Source organism: Notamacropus eugenii, chromosome 2 (assembly GCF_028372415.1).
Source record: "Notamacropus eugenii isolate mMacEug1 chromosome 2, mMacEug1.pri_v2, whole genome shotgun sequence".
In the NCBI taxonomy this organism is placed as follows: Eukaryota; Metazoa; Chordata; class Mammalia; order Diprotodontia; family Macropodidae; genus Notamacropus; species Notamacropus eugenii.
The window spans coordinates 338,051,018-338,066,262 of NC_092873.1; the positions used below are offsets into that span (position 1 = coordinate 338,051,018).

Genomic DNA, 15,245 nt, shown 5'->3' on the forward strand with positions numbered 1-15,245 from the left:
CTAGCTGCCTCATATATATGTTCTATCCCTCTTAAAAGAAAAACTCCTCAAATGCAGAAAATGTTTCATTTTTGTCTTTGTATTCCTATGACTAGCAAAATTCCTTGCAAAAAGAGAGAGCTTAATAAATGTTGGCTGAGTTGAATACATTTAATAAAAGGGTTTTTTATTATAAATTTAACAGACAACAAAAAAAATGAACATTTCATTATACAAAGAAGAACAAAGAGCATTGTACATAGAACTATGACTTTCATTTGTGGGGTTTCAAGTGTATTTAACATGACAGTAATAAAACTGTCCTTTCTGTCTGTCCTCAGCTTTCTTCCCCTCTCTTCTGTGTTTTTTCTTAAATGCTGAACTCATGCTCTTTTCTTTCTTTTATTCTTTTTCTTCATCACTATCATCAACTATCAATCTTCTTCCTTTCAAATAAAAGCCACAACCCCTCATATCCAATACATATAGTCAAGCAAAAAAAAAAAAAATCAACACATTAGCTAAATCAGGAAATGTATGTCTCATTCTGTACTTCACTGCCGAGAGACAGGAGGCATGCAGGCTTCTGAAGTCATGAGTGATCTCCACATTGATCAGATTTCTGAAATCTTTCAAAGCTGTTTCTCTTTATGCTTATTGTGGTCAAAAGGTCTGAGGACTGTCTATCCTAGATTAAAGAGGGCTCTCATCCTGAGTACAAAATAATACCAGTCATAACCATTTGGCTGCTCTCCCAAGACAATGATGCATGCTTCTTCATCTCCCAGGATGACAACAAAGATTGAGACTGAGGCAGTGACAGTAGAATAGTAAAAGGTCCCCTTTCATTGTGTGTATATGTGGGTATGCTTGCACATATCCCTGGTGGTATGACTACTATCAATAAACTTCCTATTTAGATCAGTAAATTGTAGAGCTGAGACAAGCAGATCCTCTACTCATTAACAGTTTCTGGTCTGAAGCATCTTCCGCTTTCAGCTCATTAATGAGGAGAGATGACAACCATACCCTGATCACATCTTTCCAGCCTCAGGTTATCCTACCCACTTCAGCCTTTCTTGGATGACTCACTATTTAGTCATCCTTTAAGGGAGGTACCTTTACTGAATACTATTACTGCAACTATTGGTATTATATTAATGTAAAAGTGAGAAATACTGAGCACTGTGGATAGACCACAGACCAGAAGACCTGAGTTTAAATACTGCTATGAAACTTGCCAGCAGTGTGACCACCATGGACATGGACATGGACAATGAACGTACTTGAAGCTTTTCTGAAGCTTAGAGCTGAGCCTGATGGAAATCACACTGACAAAATCACAAGTTCCTAACGTACTAACATAAAATACCAAAAATACATTATAGTTATACTAACAAAATTTTCACCAACATTACCAGAACAGCTCCTTCCCATGCACTCTCTGGATTCTCCATCTACATCTGACAACAACTCTGGCTCATTCATTGGCTTTTTATCCTACGCCTTCCTCCCCATAAACACACAGTTAGATGTAGTAAAGAGGTCTTCCTTACCCATCTTCTCTCACTGTACTCTTCCCCTTGCTCAAGTGCACCTGAGTCCTAGCCATTTGAAGTCTTGCCCCTCCCTTGCCTACTACAACCCTCACATCCACCTCTCCTCTCACTCATGCTGCCTCTCAGTTCACTGAGTCAATATACTCAGCTTTAAAACTCTCACCTGGGGCTCAGTTGTCTTGACTGGTGAGTAACTGAGTGAATTTTCACCAGCTGGCCCAGATGAGACCATGCTTCACGTGCCATCCATCCACCCATCTATACTGGCCCATCTTGTCACTGACTTTGCAGCAATGCATACCTCACCACCACCACTCCCTTCTACTTCCTACTCTGAACAAAAGAATCAAATAAATCTGACCATTGCCTCTGGGAAGGGCATACCAAGTGGCAGCCCTATCCATTCCCATAGCTCACTCCCTAGGCCAAACTTCCTTCCTTGGCTACCACCTCCTAGCTGTGTTGTTTCTACCTATTAAAATGCCAGCTCTGTGAAAGCAAGGCCTGCCTCACTTTTGTATTTGTCTTCCCAGTACTGTTCCTGGTCCATAACTAGCATTTGTTCATTCAATTCCTAACATACATTCACTGACCCCAGCTTCAGTATCTCTTCTATGCCAATAACTTACGAATCTAAGCCCCTAGCCCTGAACTTTCACTAAGCTCTACACACATTTGCAAATGTCTAGGAGACATCTCCATCTGGCTAAATTCAACATGTCCAAAACTAAACTCATCCTCTCCAACCCCTGCCCTCAACACCTCCTATGCTCCTACTGACCTGACCATCTCTGTAAGTGGCACCTAAAAGATCTCCCCAGACTGGAAACCATGGAATCATCTTTAAATCATCTTCCTTTGCCTGCCACTAACAATCTGCTGCTAAATGTCATCCATTCTACCATTACAAGGTCACTCACATCCATCTCTCCTCTCTGCTGATACTGCTATCACCCTGAGCCCTTACCTGGATTTTTGTGACTGCCTTCTATCTCTCTGCCTACAATCTCTCCCTTCTCAAATCCATTATATACACACCTAACAAAACATTCTTCCCAAAGCAGTTCTGATGCCTAAAGCACAGTTCACTACCCTACTCAAAAAGCAACTGTATGTAAGGTGGATTTTAGTGTGTGTAAGGGGATTTTTGATATCCTTTCTTAGAGTTCGGTTTCCCAGGATCCATGGCCATAACAATCTCTATTTCTCAGGCTCATGATTTGTAAACATCTCCACCACACTTGTGCAGCATCATGTAATGATAACCAATATAAACATTTGTGCTTAAAGTGTAAACATCCACTGCAACTGCACAGTGAGATAACGTAAACTTGTGAGGCTATTGCTGGCAATGTGCTTTCTTTGTCTGCTGCCCTAAAAAGCAGGTGGGCACTGGTCAGTGAGTGAGGAACCCTTGGGGTTCAATGCACAAGCTGGAATACTGTTTGTCTTGATCAGTCCCCATCAAAGCTCGGGGGAATCTGTGTTTGTCTCAACCAGCTTCCATTGAGGCTTGAGGAGTCTTAGGGGAGTGCACAAGTTGCGCCTGTCTCGATTGGCTCCATCGAGACACAGAGGTAATTGCCCTCCCTTCTTGTAAATCCCGGATAGAAGGTTGATTAGGGAATGCTGTAGAAGTTGGTGATCCCATTATCAGTAACTTCCTTTGAGAAGAACAGACTACAATAAAGTAAGATTATTAACCCCTCCAAAGCTGTCTTCCTATCTGACCACATCAAAGTTAACTTGTGCTGGCAGCCCTCCTGTGTGTTTACCTATCTTACACCAACAATATCTCCCTTTTGCCTACTTATTGTTCAAGCCCCTGAAGTAAGACCCTCCAGAATCTGGTCCTGTTACTCCTCCATACATATTTTAAGAAACAGCATGGTACAAAGATAAAACCACTGGTGTTAGAATCAGACCTAGATTTAAATGCAACTCTGATTCCTAGTTATATGACTGTGGGCAAGTCTCTTAACCTCAAAGCCAAGTATTCAGACATAGGTTTGGTTAGCCTATTCTGGGGCCAGGTGTTATCCCTAACTATGACCTTGGTCACCTGGCCAGAGTACCAGTTTCCTAGTTCCTTCCCACTAGCCAGAAACAAACAAAGTCCTTATTTATGCTGGGCACTCTGCAGGTATCACACAACCAAGACATACCTCCCTGGAATATTAATGAGTAGACAGATCCTGTGGGTGGGTCAAAAACTCATTAAAGAAGTAGGATCCTAAGATGCCAGAGAGTCCCACACATATAAGGTGCTGGACTCTCCCTTCATCTCTCTCCATTTCTAGCAATTGATTGGTTGCTCATGACTGCAGAACAAATATGACATTCACTGAATATATGTGAACTATTTAAATTTCCTGTTGGGAACTAGAGCTGTTGTGTGCCAGCCAAAGTGAATTACTTTGTCCTCTTACTAATCCTATATCTCTGTTTATACCATTCCTTCCGCCTGGAACCCTTCATCCTCCTCCTCCATCTCTACCTACGGAAATCCTACCCCTGACTTCCTAATGCATAGGCCTGACCAAAGTAGTCAATCCACACAAGATCTATGTCATTCACTGTAATGTTAATTGTGAGAGTTAAAGATCTTCCCCACCCATTAATGGGCCTGCCCATTAAGACTCTGAGATGAGGTTTTGTGTTGGGGGCTTACTCATTGGAAGTGTTTGGTTGCCCAGATGAGACTCTGCGTAGCTAAGGAGCCCATCCTCACCCCCTCATCCCCCAGATGTTGGTGCTTCTCTGTCTGGTAATCATGTATTGCTTATAGTCAGAGAGTTGAAAGCCCTGTCTGTTGGTCTTTATTTCTCTGTTTATATTTTCTCTGAAGTTCAGGGTGCTGACGTTTTCCTTGAACTGAGTGAATGATATATGTGCTTGATTAAAGTAGATTGTTGACCCCTCAAAAGTTGCTTTCCTTTTAGAAAAGTAGATCTAAGAATCTGTACAGCAGGCCTTCCTGTGTATGTCAGGGTCCTTGCTGTTACACAGACAGACACATACACACACACACACACACACACACACACACACACACACACACACATACACACATCCCATTCAATAAATTCCAGAAGCCCCATATTACCTCGAAATATAAGATAATTTTGAGATGTAAGGTTCTAGAATTGGGGGAGGGGAGAGCAGCAGAAACTGACTCTTAAGCTATCTTGAAGGAAACCATGGATTCCAAGAGGTAGGGGTAAAACAGTGTATTCCAGGCATGGTGGGCTGCTAGTGGAAAGGTACAGAAGTAGAATGTTACATGTGAGGAAGGCAAGAAAGCCAACTGGCTGAACAGTAGAGTGATGAAAGGTGAAGTAGTGGGAGGGGGCCAGACTCTAAAGACTTTAAATGCCAATGAGAAGAATTTGTATGTGATCCTAAAGGTAATAAGGAGTCACAGGAATCTATTAAGGACAGAATTTGACATGGTGAGACCTAAACTTTAGGAAAATAAGTCTGGCAGTTGTGGAGGATGGTTTGGAAAGGAGAAAACCTAAAGTCATGGAGAACAATTAGGAGGCCACTGTAATAGTCCAAGTGAACAGGATGTGAAATAGGATGGGGTGTGTGTGTGTGTGTGTGTGTGTCTGTATGTGCGTGTCTGTGCGTGCGTCTCTGTGTCTGTCTGTGTATGTGTGTCTGTGTCTGTGTCTATGTGTGTATATGTCTGTGTGTGTGTGTCTACGTGTGTGTGTGTGTGTGTGTGTGTGTGTGTGTGTGTGTGTGTGTGTGTGTGTGTAGAGAGAGAGATGGGGGGGAGAGGGAAGAGAGACAGAGAGAGATTCTGTGGAAGCAGAAAGACCCGATAACCACTTGCATAAGTGGGGATGAATGAAAAGGAGAAAACAAGGAAGACAACAAGGGACACATCCCAGGGTGAGTGGAAGCATGGCACTGCTCTCAATAGAAACAGACAATTTCATAAGACGGAGGGTTTGGTGGGAAAGATAGAGTCCTGTTTTAGATATGCAGAGTCTGAGATGCCTCTTGTTCAATAGGAAGTCAATGATGTATGATTAACAGCTTAACAGAATCCATATAGAAATAGACAGAAATGATCATTGAATCCATGGGAATTGATGAGGTCACCAAGCAAGGGAAAATAAAGAGAAAAGAGAAGAGGGCCCAGGACAAAGTCTTCAGGTAAACCAACAGTTAGGGGGCTAGTAACTGTCAGAGACTGGGTTTGATCCCATATCTGTCCTATCTCCCAGGCCAGTCTCTCCCAGGCCATTAAACCATGATGCCACTCCCAAAAGTTCTACCAAAACACATTATGTGATCCTGCTCTTCAAACCAAACTGCTAAAAGAATTCATATCTGATAGTGTTCGTAATTTCCTTCCAGTGTTAGAGGCACCAGAAGGGAGTAATTTAAAATAATCATCCAAATGTATAGCCCTCAGCAGGTAAACCATTTTGTTTCTACTTTAGTATTCATTATGGGAGACTTTCATTTTGTAAATATAAACTAATTTGTGGGGAATTCTCCTAAGGGGTGCATTGGAGTATTTCCACAGATGGGTGCAATTAAACATTGATTTATCACAGTCAACACAAATGAAGGTAGATAGAGATGACACCTAAAAAAATTACCTTCTTTGTAAAATCCAATTAAAAAGGGAGAAGTCACTGAACACAGAATAGCAATAATGGCTGGAGGTCACTCACCTCTTTATAGAGTGCCTTCTGAAGCAAGCACCTGACATTACACTTGATAATATGGGGATACTAGAATATACCATCACCCCAGAGCATCTATGACCTCATGCCCAATGTTCCCTCCAACAATACAAATCACAATCAATCTATATCTACCCATCCTGGGCAACTTTTAGCCGCACCCTCCCATAAATTTGTCATGGGGTCAATCCAATGTGCTAGGGGGTCTTTCTCAATTTCTACTGACAGTACAGGCTTCCAGTGGCATACACAGTTATCCCCAAAATCTTCAATGTGACCAGCCCAGTCGAGCAATGTAATAGTGCTAGACTTGGAGTCAGGAAGACTTGAGTTCATTTTCAGCCTCTTGTACTTACTAGTTGTATGACCTCAGCCTCAGTTTCTCTATCTGTAAAATAGAGATAATAACATCACCTACCTCACAGGATAGTTATGAGATCAAACAAGATAACAGGTAAAGTACTTTGCAAACATTAAAGTGCTACTTAAATGCTAACTATTATTATAAACTTTTTAAAGCACACAAAATATATTTGACATTTAAATGTTATGAGGATACAGAAAACTGTTCTATTTTGATCAAATGCTACATTCCATGGCTCAATTAGAGTTAGGTCACCCAACACTACTCCTCCAGGCCACACTGCTGCTCCTATTTCTCTGAGTTAGATTTGTGACTCACTCTCCTTGGGTTCAGGAAGCTCCACAGAATCCCTCATTGTGCCAACAACCATCACCCCCAACAGAAGAGAAGTGTGACTCCACCTGTCCAGCAGCTGATCACCAACCCCAAAGGCGCATCTCAGTTCTGGGGTAACCTGACATGGCACCTGGCCACCAATCCATCACCATCCTCTAAGCGCTAGCCAATTAATAGACAATTGTACCAGCTGTTAAGGGCTCTCCCCAAAACCCTTTGTCTCTAGCTCCAAGCTGTTTCTAATGCTGGCAGATCAGGGAACAGACCCTGCCAACTTCTGACAAGGAGTTGATTACATGGCACCAATAATCATTCTGGTCCTATCCAGGAAGAGCTCCAGAGATCTTGGCATAATTGTTTAACAAATGCCTGACGACTGAATGACTGATTGGTTAATTCATTTCTCTCAACTAAGGGGAACACTGTCCCAAAACATCAGTTCTTTGGTCTTCTCCCCCACCTAGACTCAAAAGAAATAATCAATGAGTTAAACCAATGATGCATGGTGAATATGACTTTAAGGTAAGGGTTCTTAAGTTTTTTGTGTTATCAGGGACCCCTCTGGCAGTGTGGTGAAGTCCATGGATCCCTTCTCAGAATGACATTTTTAAATGCATAAAATATATAGGATTACTAAGTAAACCAATAATACTGAAATACAGCTATCAATTTTTTTTTTAGGTTCAAAGACCCCAGTTTAAGGAAGGTCAAAAGGGATTGTGCAAATAAGAACAATTTAGTTACTTTATTTTAAAGTCAGTAGTCAATAGGGAATGAGTATACCTATACATGAGAGAATGTGTATGGTACACAAATGAATATAAATGTATATATGTGTTTGAACATGTTTAGAGGCATGCAAACAGTTATCAATCTGCTAGCTCACATTCTGTCACAAGCATCACTGACCAACCCTGTTAAAGACCACCTCCTTCAAACTCCAATTCAGTTCAGCAAGTACCATTTATGATCCTATTATGGCAAGTTGGTAGCATGGCTAGTAAATAGAGTTCTGGGCCTAAAATCCAAACTAGGGTCACAATCCTGCCTCTTACACTTGCTAGCTGTTTGATCCTAGCCTTGGGGAACTCCCTAGGACTTATCTAAGTCACTAACCAAATGGAATCTGAACCAGAGGGAAAAGTTCTCATATCAGGAGTTCTCCTTCATAGAAAAAGCATTATTTACATTCACATTTCTGTCAAGTAATCCAACCAATAATATTCTTGTTTGCTGGCCAAGATAATCCCACTTAACACAGCTCTTCCACATCTGACTTCCCCCACTTCTCCATAAGGCATCAAAGGGGCCATAGCCCATCTTTCCCCACACACAGACCCTTCATCCCATTTTATAAATCTGAAAATCCTTAAATTAGAAACATTTCTTGGCATAAATACATCCTGATAAATTTAGCATATTTAAATCTCTGAGAAATTTCTGAATTGTTTCATAGAACAAGCTTATCCTCAGTTATTGTCTTCCTTTACCAAGACGATCAGAAAGATAGGTCTTATATCCCCAGATGGAAGAGTTACTCACTGCAGATTTGGAGACTTCAGACCAATATTCCAGGTATACAAAATAAGCATATCCTCAGGATTTATACATAATCCAAATGGGTCTAAAAAGCCGAAAGAAATACAGTGAGTCTGTTCTCTCAATTAACATGCCTTCTTATCAAAAACAAACGAATCAACGTATGGCACCCACTAAAGCAAAATGATATGCTATGTCCCCTCAAGGGTGAGATAACACATGTAAAGTGCTTCGCAAATCTTAAAACATTGTACAAATGCTACTTATTGTTATCATCATCATCATCATTATTATTATTATTATTAAATGGGCAAAACTTCCTAGTAATCTGGATGGCATTGGATTTCCCCAAGGAGGTACACTCAGTCTTCCCCTGAAGAGATTTATATAACCAATCCTTCATGAACCCAGGTCAACGAATGGCTGGATATAACTAAGCCAAAATAAATAAAAGTTACATATTACACGAAATCACCTCCACGTTGTTGATTACAATCCACAACCACAACCAGCAGAAGAGATCCAGAAAAATAGTATCCTGTTTTCATTTATATAAAGTGCTTTATATTCAAGCTGTTTTAGCAAGGTTACCTAATACAGTTTTCTTTTGGATATGTCATTTGACATCACATACCTAGGGTTCTCTGGCTACTTTTGCTGATGGATGTGAGTACTTCCTCCAATAGTAAAGATGGAAACCCAGCCAGGACCTTTCTGTCTTGTCCCATGTCTGTTCATGGCCTCCCATAAATCTACCACATGGGGACACCTAACACAATGAAGTCCTTCCTCTAGATTTCCAGATATTACAGAGATAGCAATGAGACACATGGCTGTCCATTAACCCTTCAAGCAACCTCCTCACTGCATTTTCCTTTTCTTTTCATATCCTTTTCCTCCACAAAGTCCTCCTCTGACATCCCATGACACAGAGGTGACCCAGGATCTCAAAGACTGTGTAAGGACAGCGTGGCCTTCAACAGAGCTTACAATGTCTAAAAAACTTCACATGTGCTCCGAGGAAACAGGCAGGGTCTGCTTTCTAAAGAACAGCCTATTTAAAAACAGAGAGGCTCATCACTACAAAGCAATGAATTCTTCACTCATAACAAAGCATAAAACTTTAAGGCACAAGAAGGGTTAAAAAATATTTATTGCCAAAAGTCTAGACCAATAATAACACTTAAGAGGTGATTCAGGACAACAAAGTCTTGCCCTTCTAAGACCTTCTCTTTCTAAGTCTCTGGGATGTTCCTTGGTCTTTGGCAATGAGGCACATGGTCAGCTGTGTCTCCCTGGAAACTGGCTCCCCCATACACCTGTTGGTTTTTCATATTTAAATGTTTCCCTTGGTTTCAGTTACTGTGACTGAGGATAAGTTTCCACTAAGTCCCTTAATAGACAAATCCTCTTTATCAATCCTCCTTTTTTCTTATAGACAGGGGATAGAAGAGATAGCACCTGCGACTTCACTGGTACGGGAACTCCTCAGATGACAGAACTCCTTCTATTAATGTATATCAGGCACCATCTCGGCAGCTTATTATTTCAGAGAACTGCCTAGAACACTGTCTAGGATCAGATATTCAGAATGTGTAGGAAATGGGACATGAACTCTGATCTTCCTGACAACGTGGCAAGGTCTCCGTTCACTACCCTCAGCTGCTTCTCACCTAAATACTATGTCAACTCTCAGGTACTTGTCTAATAGTATTTGTTTTTCTAGTATGGACATCTTTATCTTCTCTACAGGTCTTAGTTGAGCTATCTCATCCTACAAACTCCCAATATACACTAAAACTGCTCTATGTCAAGGCAAGGAAACAAGCCACAAACAAAAACTTTACATATGCACTCAATAGATATGGCACCACGTGATATAGTCACTGTGAAGTCACTGTGAAGTTGTACACTCCAAACTGGGTTTACTTCCAGAATTGGGGGACAAATTCAAAAAACATCATCTTTTGAAACAGAACCTAAAATAAAAGATGAGATTGGCCAACTACATAAGTTACCCTCTTAGGAAGCAGTTCATAAATTTGTTGCTGATGAGGTGGTTCTTAAGGATCCATCAAAGAACCAGCATAGCTTTCCAAACTCACCATCTAAATGTAACTGGTATAAGTTAACTGTCATCTTGGTGACTGTGACAAGTTCACTACAAATATAAACAGAAGATTAAGGCTCTTCTCCATATCCCTCCACACTCCATGATGATGCAGAGCCAGCCTACTGTCAAACGGAGGAGCTAGTCAGAATCATAGAGGCAGAAGAGGCTGAAGGGCCATCTAGCCCAAACTACCCCTGAAAAAGACTCTCCTCTAAGATATATACTTGAGAAGGGGCATCCACCCTTTGTTAGAAGAAACCCCCATTAGACCATGAGCTCCTTTAGAGGAGGGATTGTGTTTGGCCTTTCTTTGCATCCCCAGCATAGTGCCCAGCATATACAAGGTGCAAAATCAGTGTTTATGGACTTATTGCCTGATAGGGAACAGATTACCTCCCGAGGCAGCCCATTCCATCTTTGGCCAGCTCTAGTAGTTAGTTAGTTTTTTCTTCCATAAAAATTAAATTTGCCTCTTTGTATCTTCTACCCATTGCTCCTAGTTCTGCCCTCTGGGACTAAGCAAATTATTCTAATTCCTCTTTCAAATGATGTCCCTACAAATACCTGAAGACAGGCATCACATTCCACTGCAGTTAGGTGTCTGTAATCTGCAATTCACAGAAAAACTTCAGCGTGTCCATGAACTTACATGGGGGAAAAAATTACATTTTTATTCTAATATAACTGGTTTCCAATCCTACATATTTTATGTTATGCATTTTAAAATATTCTTCTGAGAAGGGGTCAACAGACTTCACCAGACTGCCCAAAGTGTCCACAACACAAAAAATGGTTAGGAACCCCTACCCTAAATCTTCACCTCCCTTGGCTAAACCTTCCCAGTTCCTTCAACCAGTCCCTATGTTGGATAAACCTGAGGCCTTTCATCATTCTGACTGATCTCCTCTAGCCTCCACTCTATTTAATTTAGTCTTTCCCTAACATATGATACACAGAACTGAACACTCCAACTGTGTCCTGACCAGGGAATAGTAACAACAGAATTGTCACCTCCCTATTCATGAACACTATGCTTCTCTGTATGCCACCTGAACACCAGCTTTCTTGACTGCCATATCATAATGCAACCTTATATGAAGTTCGGAATCCACTAAAACCCTCCATTTGTTTTCTGATGAATGGCTGTCCAGTCATACCTTCCTCAAACTGTCCTTGTGAAGTTGACTCTCTATACCCAAATTCATGTCTTTAAGCTCATTTTCCTAATTTATAATTAGGATCTATAATTTATAATAATGTTATATATTATTATACAATTGTATATAATACACAATTATATATTAATATAAATATAATAGTAAAGGGTCTATAATTTATAATAATGTATAATTTTCCTAATCTAGAATTATAACTGGAAAAAAACAGTGAAATGTAGTGGATGAAGGGCCAGCGAAGGCATTAGGAAGACCTGGGTTCAAGTTCTGCTTCTAACATACACTAAGTAGGTGACCATGAACGATTTAGCCTCTCTACTCCCCCAGGCAATTCTCTAAGACCAAGTAACACAACAACAACTGATTTCTATCAGCAGAGAGTTTCCACAATGGAGGGCTTTATGTGAACAAAGTCAGAGTTCTGGACCAAAAATAAATAAATAAATAAAAGGAAACAAAATATAGACCTGTGTAAGGAGCAGCTGAAATATTAAAGATGAAGAGAGGAATTTTATTCAGGTACAGATTGGACTCAAATCTAATCAATTGCATGACTCTGAGGGCTTATGATGGATACAAAATTACTCTGGCAAGCATATTCCAGCCTACATACGGTTTTATTGTTCGACCTGCTGGTTTATTATGTTCCCTGTCACTTGCATCTTCAAATAAACTTACAAAGTACTCCCCAAACACGTACTCTCTACTTACAAGCCCTACGTGCAGGCAATCACCACAGGTCTTTTTCTCCCTCCTAAATACAATATTAACCTATTTTCCCCTTGTTTATGCACTTATCATATGTATGTACACACATATGTATATATACATACACATACATATACACATGTATGCTGCATAGATATTTATGTATATGTATGTATGTCATATGTTTAGTATAATACATTAGTAAACATATCATATATATTAGTATATATTGTATAATTGTTACATTTGTATACAATTGTATGTTAGTACGATATATAATACATTAGTATATATAGTATATTAATAAACATATATTAGTAAAATGTGTATGTATGTATAATCGGGGGACATATGTGTGCGTGTCTGTGTTCTACCACTACCTTCCAATTCTCCCAGGAAACTAACTCACTTAGCTCCAGAGCTATCACACTTGATCTCCGCACAGGAAGCACAGGGCTTCCTCAACTGAAAGAGGGCACTGAAGAAATATCACAGGACAGAAAATGTGACCTGGCTTCTCTTTCTCTCAAGAGTTCCTACGATCTGAGAGGGAATTGCTACCCCTGCTACTAGTTGCCCATAACCCCTGAAAAGTTGTCATCATTTTCTTATTTGTCAAGTCCTGGGGAAATTGGGGCCAGTGAAGCTTATGGACTCAGGCCAAAGCCAGGGTTCAGATCAAGAGCCTGGGCATCCAGACAGCAAAGATCAAGCATGGGGGGCAAGTTATCAAAGCATTTTGATTCCTAAACTTTTATCTCCTTTTTATCCCTTTCTCTGGAGGATGAGGGAAGAGCCTGAAACAGTAATAATAAAAGGGTAAGAGGACCACAGATTTATAGCTAGAAGGATTCTAGAGCTCTAATCCAATGCCTTAATTTCACAAATGAGGAAACTGAGGTCCAGGGAGGGATATGACTAGCTCAGAGTCTCATACGTAGTAAGTACCTGGTGAAAGAAGTCAATCAATTGATCAATTAAGGGTCAATCAAACAATCAACAAATATTTATTAAGCACCTACTATATGCCAGGTATTATGCCAGGAAACTGGAATGCAAGTACAAGGAAAGAAACAATCCTTATTCTCAAGGAGTTTACATTGTAATTGGAGAGTCAACCAATACATATATGAATGTACATAGCATTAACATAACATTAATAATTACAAGTATGTACAAAATAGTTAAAAATAAAGTAGTTTAGGAGGGAGGGCCAGAGGTTGGGGAAATCAGGAAAAGACTTCATGCAGACGTCTCTTCAGCTACTTCTTAAAGGACAAGAGGGATTCTCTGAGGCAGAGGTAAGGAAGGAATGCATCCCAGGTATGAGGAACGGATTTTTGTGTAAAGGCACAGAGACAGGAGGAGGGTCCTTTGTAAGGAACAGAAAGAAGGCAATTTGGCAGGATCAAAGAGTGTTGGAGGGGGAGTAATGTCCAAGGAGGCACAAAAGATATATTGGTAGCCAGATCGTGAAGGGCTTTATTTTTTTTTCTTTATTTTTATATAATTAACAAGCATTTGTTTTCTCATCTTCCTATATCCCTCTTCACCTGGGTGAGGGAGCCGGGAGCAGGGGGAATTCCTTATAACAAATATGCAGCGACAAGCAAAACAAATGTCTGCCTTGGCCATGTCCAAAAATATATATGGCTACCTCTACATCCTGAGTCTGTTCTCTCTCAGGAGGTGGTTGGCATTCTTCATAATCAGTCTTCCAGAATCACAGCTAATTACTGAACTAACTGATGAGAGGTCTTAAGTCTTTCCAAGTTGTCCATTTTTACAATACTGTTATAGTAAAAAATGTTTTCCTGGTTCTGCTCACTTCATTCTGCATTGGTTCATCCAAGTCTTTCTAGGTTTCTCTGAAATCATCCCTTTGCCATTTCTTACAGTGTAATAATGTTCTATTACCTTCAATAATATAATTGTTCAGTCATCCTCCAATTGATGGGTACCACTATAGTTTCTAGTTCTTTGCTAACACAAAAAGCTGCTCTAAATATTTTTATACACATTGGACCTTTTCTCCTTTCTTGGATCTCTTTGGGGTATATATCTAATAGTAGTATCATTGTATGCACTGTTTAGCAACATTTGGGGCATAGTTCCAAACTGCTTTCCATAATGGCTGGACAAATTCACAGCTCCAGCAACAGTGCATTAATGTGTTGTTTTTCTGTAGTACCTCCAACATTTGTCATTTTCCTTTTCTGTCAACTTTACCCATGTGAGTGTGAGACAGAAACTCAAAACTGCTTAATTTTGCATTTCTCTAATTATTAATGATTTGTAGCATTTTCCTATGACAAAATAGCTTTGAATTCTTCCAGTAAAAACTGTCTGTTCATATCCTTTCATTAGGTTGCGACCAGACCAATTCTTACTCTAGGAAATCTGAATCAGTTCCTTTTATATATATCAGAAATGGGACCTTTATCAAAGAAACTTGCTACAAAGATTTTCCCTAGTTAGCTTTCTTTCCCAATTTTGGCTGTATTAGTTTTGTTTCTGCAAACACTTTTTAATTTATATACTCAAAGTTGTTCATTTTATCTTCTGTGTTGCTCTCAATACTTTGGTTATAAACTGTTCTATTCATAAATCTGAAAGATAATCTGTTTTCCTTACTCCTCTAATTTGTTTAAAAGGTGGCCTTTTATGTCTAGGTCATATATCTATTTGGAGCTTATCTAGTTAAATGGTGTGAGGGGATTGGCCTAAACCTAACTTCTGCCAGATTGCCTTCCAGGTTTCCCAGCA

At 40.0% G+C, this 15,245-nt stretch overlaps 1 protein-coding gene across 7 annotated transcripts in view; it reads right to left on the reverse strand.

Annotated features, from left to right (window-relative positions):
- Positions 1–15,245, reverse strand: part of SLC39A11 (solute carrier family 39 member 11) — a 515,419-nt gene that overhangs the window by 453,883 nt on the left and 46,291 nt on the right. Inside the window, exon 1 of one of the 7 annotated variants that reach the window (XM_072645555.1) lies at positions 8,487–8,511. The exons of the other annotated variants lie outside the window; for them this stretch is intronic. The gene's annotated coding sequence lies outside the window, so the exon portion shown is untranslated. Of the gene's footprint in view, positions 1–8,486; positions 8,512–15,245 lie in introns of those variants that run through there. 7 annotated transcript variants of the gene reach the window in all.